The sequence below is a fragment of the Telopea speciosissima genome, chromosome 6 (assembly GCF_018873765.1).
Source record: "Telopea speciosissima isolate NSW1024214 ecotype Mountain lineage chromosome 6, Tspe_v1, whole genome shotgun sequence".
Classification (NCBI taxonomy): Eukaryota; Viridiplantae; Streptophyta; class Magnoliopsida; order Proteales; family Proteaceae; genus Telopea; species Telopea speciosissima.
Genome location: NC_057921.1, coordinates 16,551,030 through 16,563,662, shown reverse-complemented (window position 1 = coordinate 16,563,662; position 12,633 = coordinate 16,551,030).

The following is a 12,633-nucleotide window of genomic DNA, read 5'->3' as shown; positions in this document are numbered from 1 at the left end:
AGGAGAGAACGAGGGCCGGGATTGAAATCAAGTACAAGACCGAATTTTTTCTGCTTGTTTTTCATGGGAAAAAAAGTCGTGAGTTTGGGCCACAGGATTGCTGCTTTCCGCTTAATTTTTATTATTAGGGACTTTTTTCCTTGTGTTATGAGGCTTCTGTTCCTTAGGTTTAGTGGCAGTGTGTACTTGTTACTCTGTTAATGAACATTCCATGTACTAAAAATAGAAGATGCAGAACAGAGAGCCCAGATGGTCGTCTCTAAAGAAAGCTCTCATCTTTGCACACCTATTTATTCCCCCTGAAAATTTCTCAGTTCTGGACATCAAGAGGAACAAAATATTCTCTATTTGCATTAATCAAACTCAGTTGTGAGGCTTTTTGAGCATATATAACCTTGTGTTATGACTTATGACAGTATCTTTAATTTACAGCCATGGCTTCAGAACCACCACTAACATTGTCCAGGCTAATCTTCTGCTCGTCCATAGCAGTCATCTGTGATCACTAGTCAGGTGAAAGCATTGCAAGAGAACCTTAGAATCTGCAGAATACTGAGACATCAAGAATCTGTAACAAGACAAAAATTGATGCTTTTCATATTCAGAGGATCTTTACCTTCTCTAACATATTTTTACTACATTGAAACGCGTATTTTTACTACATCGAAGCTTCCACAAGCTGAATTTTGCCTTCACTAAGGCCCCTAACTAATACATTTGTATAGTTTTCTACTGCATATGCTCACATATTTGCAACTTAAATTGTGTACCATTTTTTAGTATCTGATTGTCTTTTTGTATATCATTTGTTGCTCTACCCTTTTTAACCAGTAGGGAAAATTTTGGTTTTAAATAGTTTGTTTCTCTGTTAGAGTAACTATAGTTGTGTTTTGTGTTCAAATTATTTTCAAGTTCAAATTTAGTTGCATCTTTCATAACCACCCCAACTGCTCAAGTAGTTGGATAAGAATCCAAGAGAAGAGCAACTTCTGCCCTGAATATTTGAGAGTGTAAATGAACAAGACTATGTATTTATCTCTTTCTAAAGTTTTCCATGAAGAGATATAATTTTGGTAGCTTGAGACTGCTATTGGTGAGTAAAAGATATGATTCCCCTACTTTCACAACCGAAGCTACTCCATTTGAATCCGGAGAGAAAAATGCGTCTGACAATTCCAGGTTGACATTTGAGCAACATTCTCCTGTAGAGTCGAATAATTCCGAAACTCTGACTTCCCTCGGGTTGAATCTCATGATCAATCTTCTCTGGATTTGTTTAAGATAAATTTATTAGGGAATTAATTCTGGCACCATCAGTATGGCTTGGCTTTTAGGCAGCAAGCTTCAATACTGATGTTCTTTCAGGAGGAAAAAAAAAATTCACCAGGTTTCAATAGATTTGTTGTGGATTAGATGAGAGAAAAATCATCAAGCAGCGAGCAGGGCTTAGTCAAGTCAAGCAGCGAGCTTCGTTTTGAGAGCAAAGTGAGCCATGCTAGCCTATTACGTTTTTCAGCAACAAGTAGGGCTTAGTCAAGTCGTGAGAAAACGGAGGGCATGCTAGCGTGCTCAATTCTGATGGTTTCTTGCCTTTACAGTGTACTCCAAGAAAGTTTCTTTGGAATCACATGTCTAGAACAAAATCTCCAAACAACTTTTCCCTGAAAATATTAAGCTGAGTATAGACAGAAACTGAGCATGTAATGTAGTGATTAGGATACACGTTAGTGAATTCGGGTTTTAGAGTTGCTCTGAGCAAGGTCCTTTGAGTTCATACTTTGGGTACAAATAGAGTTTGATTGCAAGACACAATTTTAGAAATCAAGGAAAACCTAGATGAATGGATGGTGGAAGATATCTATGACTTAAAGATATGAAAGATGAAATATTGGAGTTAATTGTTATACTTACCTTGTCTAAGAAGGCCTGGAAAAGATTAACAAGGAAGGGGTTTGAATCTTGGTAATGGTAATTAGGAAGAAAGAACTGGACTTCTCCAGTAGAAGCATTTCCTACATGGTCAGGGTTTTAAAGGATTGCATTTGCTAAAGCTAATGCTCCTCATACATCCTGATAAACCATAAACACTCGGGGCCAACCCCGATCCGCCATGTGGCATGGCATGAAGGAAGGATAACCTAGACCCAGCCACATCAAGACCCATCTGCTGGACCTAAGAGGAAAAGACCCAATAGGTCACGTAAGGACCAAGGTCACCACCCAGATTTACATCATCCTACCAGCAAAGGAACCTTATCCCAAAGGAGATGAGCCTCACCTACACACAACCCTCAAGGATCTTATCCAATACACGAGGGGAACACATGTCCATCTGCTAGGGAACACCTTCCCTACCCGGACTCTACCTCCCAAGAGGAGGTGATCTACTACATGATGGACTCTACTACCAAGGAGACTATCACCAACTACCTAGACTCTCCACCGCCATACACAGCTATAAATACCCAGGTATTCTACCCCATTAACCCATCAAAAATTACAATTATTCATCTGTTGCTCAGAGAGATCTAACTTAGGCATCGGAGAGTCCTAGGCCGGAACCACACCAGTTCTCCCTTGTCCCTGACGTCCTTTTGCAGGTTGCAGCACCCGAAGGACCACCCGGCGATTTCTTGACGCAACAGATTGGCGCCATCTGTGGGAACGACACTAGCCAACGTATCTACTAGCTCGCTTCTTCAACTATTCAATGGCACCATGGGGTAAGAAGGCCGCTCCCTCTACCAATGCTGCGAGAAAGAGGAACGGGTCACCTCCACCAGAGAGCTCTCGGCGGAGAGCCAATAACCAGAAACTCCTCGAGATGGAGAACCTGGAGAACGAGCACGTTGACGTAGTCAGTCTCAATGACGAAGTATCCGTGGAGGCAGTACCTGACCCAAAACCGCCAGCAACTGTAGGTCAGATCAATGACTTGCAGCGATAGATCCTCCAGGACCAAAGACTCTTCCAAGACTACCTGAGGCAGCGGACGACGTCCCGCAGCAGGAGGGCGTTGCCCCCACCAAGGACAGAGCCAATTCCTCAACAGGAGCAAAACCCTAGGAGGTCACCCCTTGGGGGTGAAAGATCGGAGATGCAAGTTCAACTCACCAGCAAGGAGATCCTTCACATCATCCCAGGAGAACGGCGGATCTGCCGATTCGATCAGAACGTGGGGTGTCACTGACACACCAGTCGGTGGAACCTAATCAGGATGGTTCGATCAGAAGGTCAGTGTTCTAAGGACGACTAAGAGGAAGTTGCACACCAAGGCCGAGTCGGACCTACCGTGAAGAAAGTCCCTCATGTTCACGTTAAGGCTCATCATGTCGTGACCATTCACCATCACGCCAAAACTCAAGGTGGGAGGAGACATCGAGGAGAGGTTGAGAGCAGGTTCACAGTGAACGTGCAACCAGGCATGATGGACAGTCACGTGAGGAGGAGCTAGATAAAAGACTTCGAGAATAGGATGAGAAGTTGGAAGGGTTGAAGAAGCAGACGAAAGGCGAAACACATTCCATACCGGGCCAATATCCATTCTCGATAGAAATCATGGACGCCTCTCTCCCCTCCAGATTCAGGTTACCTACCTTCGAGCTCTATAGCGGTACCACAGATCCCAACAATCACATTAACTACTTCAACGAGATGATGACCCTATATGGGGGATCCGACGTGGTCTCCTGCCGAGCATTCCCAGCATCCCTCAAGGGTGCAGCCACTTCATGGTTCTCAAGGCTTAGGCCTCGATCGATAAGTTCGTTCGCGGAACTCTGCGAGCAGTTTGTCACTCGCTTCCAAAGCAGCGTCAAGTAGAAGAAGACCACGGTCAATTTGTTAAATGTGATACAGAACCCTGGGGAATCCCTCGGAGGATATGTCACTAGGTTCACGAAGGAGTCCTTGGAGGTCCGAGACCTAGACGACTAGACCCAGCATGCAGCCTTGGCTGGGGGAATCAGAGACCTGGATTTGATCAAGGACCTAACACGACATGAGACCAAGACGATGAAGGAGCTCCTAAAGCGGTGCAATGAGTTTGCCAACATGGCTGAGGTACTACAAGCTCAAAAGAAGGTGATCGAGGTCAAACCTCAGGACAATAAGATATTGGCATCGGATGATCGTAAAGAGGCCAAAAGATCAAGGACCGATCGCCGGCGGGAAAAAAGTGACCGTCAGCCAAAGAAGATTGAGCGCCGCCCAAAGAAGACTGATCGAGCTGAAAGCCCCAACTACACTCCCCTGAACACCACAAGGTCATAGATCCTCATGCAGATCCAAGACCGTGGCTTGCTCAATTGGCGACGACCCATGCTTGCAGGACCCGAGAAGCGAAATCCAAACAAGTACTGTCTCTTCTACAAGGAAACAAGACACGACATAGAAGACTGCATCCAACTGAAGAGGGAGATAGAACAACTTGTAAAGGCGGGGAGCCTAAATAGATTCGTGAGAGGAGGACGAGAGGGCTGTTCGGGCCAGGGAGGTAGAGACCGCGATCGAGAGAGAGAGGAGCCACGGCTCGAAGACAGGAGAACAGATCAGGGTCGAGAGAGGGACCGCCTAGAGGAGAGGAAGGACGGAGCGGGACCAAGCAACTCCAGAGGAGCCCCAACCCTTACCATACTGGGAGGACTAGGGCAGGAGTCCACAAGGAAGGCCAAAGCCCATGCTAGGTTAGTGGGGGTAGCAGAGATGCCGAGCAAAGTAACCAAGACCGAGACAGTCATCTCCTTCTCGGATGCTGACATAGAAGGATTCAGCCTGCTACATGAAGATGCCCTAGTAGTGCAGTTGAACATAGCTAATCGAGCTGTGCACAGGATGCTGGTGGACACCGGAGCATCGGTGGACATACTCTCACTGGAAGCCTACAGGCAGTTTGGGTTCAGTGACAACCAACTAAGGCAAGAACTAACCCATCTCCATGGGTTCTCCGACGCCACCGCCTCCATTAAAGGAACAATGGAACTGCCCGTCACCGTCGGAAAGCACCCTCGGTAAATCACGATCATGGTTAACTTCATGGTTGTGAGGTCCATAGTGTCCTTCAACGGCATTCTAGGACGACTATCCCTAACCACTCTTAAGGAAATAGTCTCATCAATCCACCTGAAGGTGAAGTTCCCAACAGAGGATGGAGTGGGTGAGATCAGAGGAGACCAGAAGAAAGCCAGGGAGTGCTACACGATGTTTGTCAAGAAGAACAATGGCAACGCTCGGGGGATGGCACTGTGTGTAGAGAACCTCATGAGTGACTAGAGAGATGAGCTAACAGAACAAAGGGGAAGGTCGGTGGAGGACGTCATCCCATATCCTCTTAGCGAGGACGACCCCACCAAAGTAGTGCAGATTGGATCACTGCTAGGCGAAGAACAGAGAAACAAGCTTGGGTGATTCCTTAAGGAGAACTCAGATGTCTTTGCATGGTTGGTCTCGGACATGCTAGGCATACCTTGGCATATAGCTTAACATAGATTGCACATGGATCCAACTAGGAAGCCGATACAACAAAACCTGTCGGCTCAATCAAAGAGGAAGTCAAGAAGTTGAGCCACTCGGGGTTCATCAGAGAGGAGAAGTTCCCGACCTGGCTCGCTAATATGGTGATGGTACCAAAACCAAACGGAAAATGGAGGATGTGCGTCCACTACACCGATCTGAACAAGGCATGCCCAAAAGATGAATACCCCTGCCAAGGATCGACTTGTTGATCGACGCCACCGCAGGCCATGAGATGCTGAGCTTCATGGACGCATACTCCAGCTACAACCAGATCCTCATGAATGAGGAAGATGAGTCCTATACTGCATTCCGGACAGACAAGGAGAACTACTGTTACCGAGTCATGCCATTCGGGCTAAAGAACGCAGGGGCGACCTATCGAAGAATAGTCAACAGGATGTTTGAGGAACAGATCGGGCGCAACATGAAGATGTACGTGGATGACATGCTTGTAAAAAGCGTCAAGGCTAAGGAGCACCTAGCTGACCTAGGGGAAGTGTTTGGGGTACTGAGGAAGAACTAGATGAGGCTGAACCCCGCCAAGTGCGCCTTCGATGTGACATCAGGGAAGTTCCTAGGCTTCATGGTCTTAGTACGAGGAATAGAGGCCATCCAGGAGATGTCGCCACCCCGAACGGTCAGGGAGGTACAGAGGCTGAATGGAAGGATCACGGCCCTATCAAGGTTCGTGTCGCGGGCAAGGGACAAGTGTTTGCCATTCTTTAAGACGTTGAAGAACCTCTGAAATCCTAAAGACTTCAAGTGGACGGAGGAGTGCCAAAGAGCCTTCAAGGAACTGAAAAGGTATCTGGAGAGTCCACCACTGCTAGGACGACCGGAACCTAACGAGGAGTTACAACTCTACTTGGCCGCCACCCCAGTTGCAGTAAGCGCAGTATTATTGAAGGAGGAAGGTAAACAGTAGAGACCTATTTACTATGTCAGTCACGTCTTGATCAACGCAGAAACCAGATACATCCGGATCGAGAAGGTAGCCTATGCACTCGTGATTGCGGCAAGGAAGTTGAGGCCATACTTCCAGGCCCATACAGTCGTGGTGCTCACAGACCTAACACTAAAGAAGGTGTTGCATAAACCAGATGTGTCAGGACGATTGATCACTTGGGCAGTAAAGTTGAGTGAGCACGACATCAAGTTCCAATCGCAGACGACCGTCAAAGGTCAGGCCCTAGTAGACTTTGTCGCCAAGTGCACCCTATCGGAGTTCGAGCTAGATGAAGCGGAACCTGAGGAGCGTGATTAAGGATCGTGGGAGATGTTTGTGGACGATTCGAGTAACGCGGCAGGAAGCGGGGCTGGGTTCATACTCACCAGTCCCAAAGGTTTTTGGATCCAGTACGCCCTCCGATTCACCTTCCAAGCCTCCAACAATGAGGCAGAGTATGAGGCACTACTTGCCAGACTACGAGTGGCCAAGGCCATCTAGGTCACTCACCTAGCCATCTGAAACGACTCCCAACTCATCGTAAACCAGATGAATGGGGGGGAGTATGAGGCGAAAGATGAACATATGGCAGCCTACCTGGCGCGTGCTCGAGAGTTGATCGCGGAGTTTGTGAAGTTTGAGATGGTTCGAGTCCTGAGGATCGAGAACACCATAGCAGATGCCTTATCAAGGCTAGCAAATGATGAGCTTCGGAACTTGGCTAGTGCCGTGTACGTTGAAATACTTCATGATCCGATGTACCAGGAGAAACAAGTCAACGAGATCGAGGAGGGGCCAAGCTGGATGGACGCTATAGCCAATTACCTACCAAACAACATACTGCCGGAAGACAAGATCGAAGCCAAGAAAGTAAGAATGCGGGCAGCAAAGTACACTGCCATCAATGGCGTGCTATACAAGAGGGTGGTCACAGCACCACTGCTCAGGTGCCTAGGACCCAAGGGAGCCAAATATGCCTTGACGGAAGTTCATGAAGGAATATATGGATGTCATATGGGTGGGCGAGCGCTAGCCTACAAAGTCCTCTGCGAAGGATTCTAGTGGCCCCGGATGCAGGAGGAGGCCATAGAGTACGTCAGAGCCTGCGAGCAATGTCAGTTGCTTGCCCCAGTGCCACACCAGCTAGCCACCAAATTGACCTCCATCCTCAACCCCATCCCGTTCGCCATGTGGGGCATGGACATCCTTGGCGACTTCACCCCCGCGTCCGGGAACAGAAAGTACCTGGTGGTCGCCATCGACTACTTCACCAAGTGGGTCGAGGCTGAGCCATTAGCAAAAATAACGGAAAAAGAAATGTAAAAATTTGTTCGAGACAAGGTAATCTACAGGTTCGAGGTGCCCAAGATCGTCGTCACGGACAATGGGAAACAGTTCAATAATCCCAAGTTCAAGGCTTTCTGTCAGTCATACAACATTGACTATGGGCCTGTCCCTGTGGCTTACCCACAGGCCAATGGTCAGGTGGAGGTGACGAACAGAACACTGCTCGAGGGAATCAAGAAAAGGTTAGAGTGAGCAAAAGGGAAATGGGTCAAGGAGCTTCCTAGTGTCCTGTGGGCGTACCGAACAATAGTAAGGACCCCCACAGGGGAGAGCCCATTTCAGTTTGCATATGGTACTGAGACCCTAGCACCAGTGGAAGTCCTAGCCATGTTCCACAGAGTCTTGCACTTCAACGAGCACATATATGATGATGGACTCGGGGCAAACTTGGACTTTCTGGACGAGGTTCGAGAGAAGGCACTACTTAGGAACGTGGCATACCAGTAGCGAACGGCCAAGTACTACAATGCAAGGGTCAAGGAGAGGCTGTTCCACCAGGGAGACCTAGTTCTAAGGAGGGCTCGAGCATCACAGCCCAGGAAAGAAGGCAAGCTGTCCGCAAATTGGGAAGGACCCTACATAGTTTCCAAGCAGATACGGCCAGGGACATACTGCTTAAAAGCCCAGGGGGCAAGAAGATAGATTGAGCATAGAATTCAGAGCACCTGAAGAAGTACTACCAGTAGGACAAATGGCTTTCAGCCGCAGTTACAGTTACAGTAGTCGTTTAACGTTCTCTTTGGATTTAAAGTACCTTTTTTTTTAAAGTTTTGAAGATTTCGAAGTAATAGAAGTTTGTTCTTGGCTACTTCTGTGTATCTCTCCATCATTGATCGAGCTTCCTCAAACACCAAGGCCATCGGCCACGAGGCTTTATGCCACCAAGGCCATCAGCCATGAGGCTCTATGCTAGCAAAGTCATCGGACATGAGGCTCTATGCCAACCAAGGCCATCAGCCACGAGGCTCTATGCTAGCAAGGTCATCGCCCACGAGGCTCTATGCCAACCAAGGCCATCGGCCACGAGGCTCTATGCCATCAAAGCCATCGGCCATAAGGCTCTATTTCAACCAATGCCATTGGCCACGAGGCTCTATTCCACCAAGGCCATGGGCCACGAGGCTTTATGCCAACCAAGGCCATCGGCCACGAGGCTCTATGCCAACCAAGGCCATCGGCCACGAGGCTCTATGTCACCAAAGCCATCGGCCATGAGGCTCTATGCCAACCAGGCCATCGGCCATGAGGCTCTATACCACCAAGGCCATCGGCCACGAGGCTCTATGCCAACTAAGGCCATCAGCCACGAGGCTCTATGCCAACCAAGGCTATCGGCCACGAGGCACTATGCCACTAAGGCCCACTAGCCACGAGGCGATATGCCACCAAGGTCTTCCAGCCACCAAGTAACGAAAAGCAACATACAGAGGGGCGAGGCCTAAAAAAGGAGATAATATAGAAGATGCCAAAAATAATTACAAGTATAGGTCACAAGTTCAATATCCAACGATTCAGAAAAACACAAAGAAGGAAAGGAGTACAACGCAAGAAGTCAGGTGGGAACCACGCCCTCCCCGGGGGGAGCCACATCCTCCTAGGGGGAAGGAGCCACACCCTCCTCAGAGGGAACAACCCCCTCCTCAGGAGCAGCCACGACCTCCTCTAGAGGAGGGACAACAGGGGGAGCAACATCAGAAGGAGTGACAGCAGAAGGAGCAACAACAGGAGGAGCGACATTAGGAGGAGCGACAACAGCCTCATCCATAGTGATCGGCGGCGCATAGCTCAAAAACCTGGAGAAGTCATAGCCAGGAGTCTCCCTAAGGACATACACCACTGTGTCGTTTATGCCCATATCATAAACCTCATCATTATACTCATAAAACTGGTCCAACATGGCTTGAGATTTTCAGAACTCCGCCACGGCCTGCTCACGAGCCTGGACCAGGTCAGCCTCACACTCTCGCCTCAAAACAAGCATCTCCTCCTCAAGTCCCCGGACTCTAGCCGCCAAATCTGAGCTCTGGGCCTCTAGCACCACCCTCCGAGAAGATTAGGCACCTATCTCCTCTGACATCCTCCTCTCTCGGACAACGCCCTCCTCACAGGCGGCCTTTGGCTCCAGCAGGTCCCTCTCCAAACCGCGAAGCTGCCGGGCATGCTGAACCCTCTGGAAGGTGTACTTCTCAAAGCTAAGCATTGCCCAGTAGTGCGGTACTAGATCTGCAAATTGGATCACAATCATCAAAACTCCAATAGGTTAACACAAAGAAAGAAAAGTAAAGAAGTGTAGACTTATGGAAGCCGTATCCACATAAAGGGACCGTAGTAGCTTAGAGTCGGTCATGACCTGTAGAGCCTCGCGATCTGCGGGAAGCCGGCCCTTGTCCAACCACTCTCGGGCGACGTCGCGGCCAATTATAACTGAAGCACCCTCCTGGAGATCCCAGGGAAGGACCAAGGGAGACGGGGTCGGTGGATTGGCGTTACCACCCGAAAGGGAGACCACCCCCTTACCCTTCGAGGAGGGTGGAACAGAAGCAACAGGGACACTCGGCAGAAGAGGAGCAGTAGGAGTCGGCCGAGGAAGCTTGAAGATCATAGATCCCCTCCCGACTCTAGGGGGACCAGGACCCCCTTTCCTCTTGGCACCCACGACCAAAACTATGGGAGGAGGAAGTGGGGGTGAGTCGGCGGCTCCTACCCTAGCAGCAGAGGTATCCGGACCAGAACGCGAGGCCTGGGCAGCCACAAGCTGAGCTTCCCTCCTTCTAGTGGCGGAGGTGCAAAAACGCACAGGATCAGGTTGTAGGTCCACTGACAACAATGGATAAAGGAGAAGATCAAGTCAACAAAAAGGAAATCCAAAGTACAAGCACAGATATAAAGATAAGAGCGAGGAACATACCAGGACTCAACTTCCAAAGAAATAGGAAGGCCTCCGAGTCCAACTGGCGAACATCGAACTTGCTGCCTCCCAGACACCGAGCTAAAGACTCGCTTTCGAAGTCATTCAGCTCAAGAGAACAGTTCACACCCTTCAGGTCAATGGCCTCCCAGTGGGTTCGTAACATGCATTGGGGGATCGTGGCAAAGAAGAATCGATCGCTCCAACGCTTCACCGAATTGGTAAGCCCCTCGAAGAAGTCGAAGTTGGCAAGGGGACCCCTTGAGAGGGCGACGACAAAAGTGATACCACTCATCATCTCCCTTCCTCAACATGTAGAAATGTGAAAACAGAGGAACGGTGGCAGCACGAACCAACCGAGCGAAGAATACATAAAAGCCCAAAATAACCCTCTAAGAGTTGGGAAGCACCCGCCCAGGGTTAAGGTTCCAATGGTCCAAGACCAACTCGGTAAATCGGAGGATGGGAAAGCAAAGGCCATAAGAAAAAGAGATCTCGTAAAAGTACACCTCATCCGCTCGGTGGGAGAAGGCGCAATCCCCCCTCTCGGGGACACGAAGGACAACCTCGGAGGGTACATGGTACGACTAACGGAAGGACGCCAAGTCCGAAGTAGTCATGATACTTGAATACCATCCCATCCTACTATCCGGGTCCGTGACCGGGGGTGCCACCCCAGGACCGTCCCTATCAGGCTGACCAGCTGAACCAGGGTTATCGGTGGCCTCCTCCCCATCACTAAGGATAGGCCAGGGAGAAAGCAATGGAGGGAGAGAATCCGTGTCCAATGCAGACAATGATGAGCCTGAAGTCCGCCCACCAATATCATAGCCCTCATGTATAGTATCAAGATCAGAATCACTTGACATGGTCGCAGAAAAGGAGGACTTATTTGGATGACGCCCCTCGACTCCAAGCAAAGCACTCCAACAATAAACTGCAAACATTCAACCAGGAAAGAATTTTAATGGCCCAATTGCAAAGGTGCACATAACCAATAATAGCAACAAAGTGAAAGAAACGTACCGAGAAGGTCGAGGTCCATGACGAAGGTCGAGGTTGAGGCGGGGGGATGTGGCTGTGGCAAAGAACCAATTTAAATCAATACCAAAAAAATAAAGAAAAAAAAAATTGAGCCATGGCCATACTTGAAAGGCATGCTTGGGCGATTGGCATGCAGGTGATGGGCATGCGATGGGGGCGATGGGGTCGGGTGACTGGCACGTAGGTGATGAGCATCGGGCAACAGGCATAGGGTGACTGGCACGCGGGCGATGGGCACAAGGCTACTGGCACGTGGGTGACGGGCATCGTGCGATCGGTGCGACATGGGCGACGAGCGCAACGCGGGCAACCGTCGTCGCTGGGGCGACGGGCACGCGGGCTACCACCAGGCAATAGGCGACACGGACGACAGGCGTGCGGGCGACGGGTGAGCAGGCAATGGCACAGAGCGACTGGCGACGCGGGCCACAAGCGTACGGGCGACGGGCACGTGGGCGACGGGCATCAGGCAACTGATGACATGGGCAACTGGCAACACGGGCAACGGGCACCGGGCAATGAGTGACGTGGGCGAGTAAGCACTTGGACGAGTGAACACGACCAAGCAAGATCATGGGCACGAGGTAGAAGAGGGACAAGACCAAATGGCAAGACTAAGACCAAATGGACAAGACAAAGAAGAGATAAGAGGCACAACCACCCAAGGAGGAGAAAAAAACAAACACTTGGGGGGCAAAATGATTGATTCACCCCAATCAAAGAAAACAAAAACAAAACACTTGGAGGCAAATGGCAAATGGCAAGTGATATGGTTGCAAACTTAAGCAAGAGAGAGAAGATGGGAAAGCAAGAGAGAGAAGATAGAAAAGCAAGAGAGAAAAGGTAAGGCCAAATGAAGAATGAAGGGAGAAAG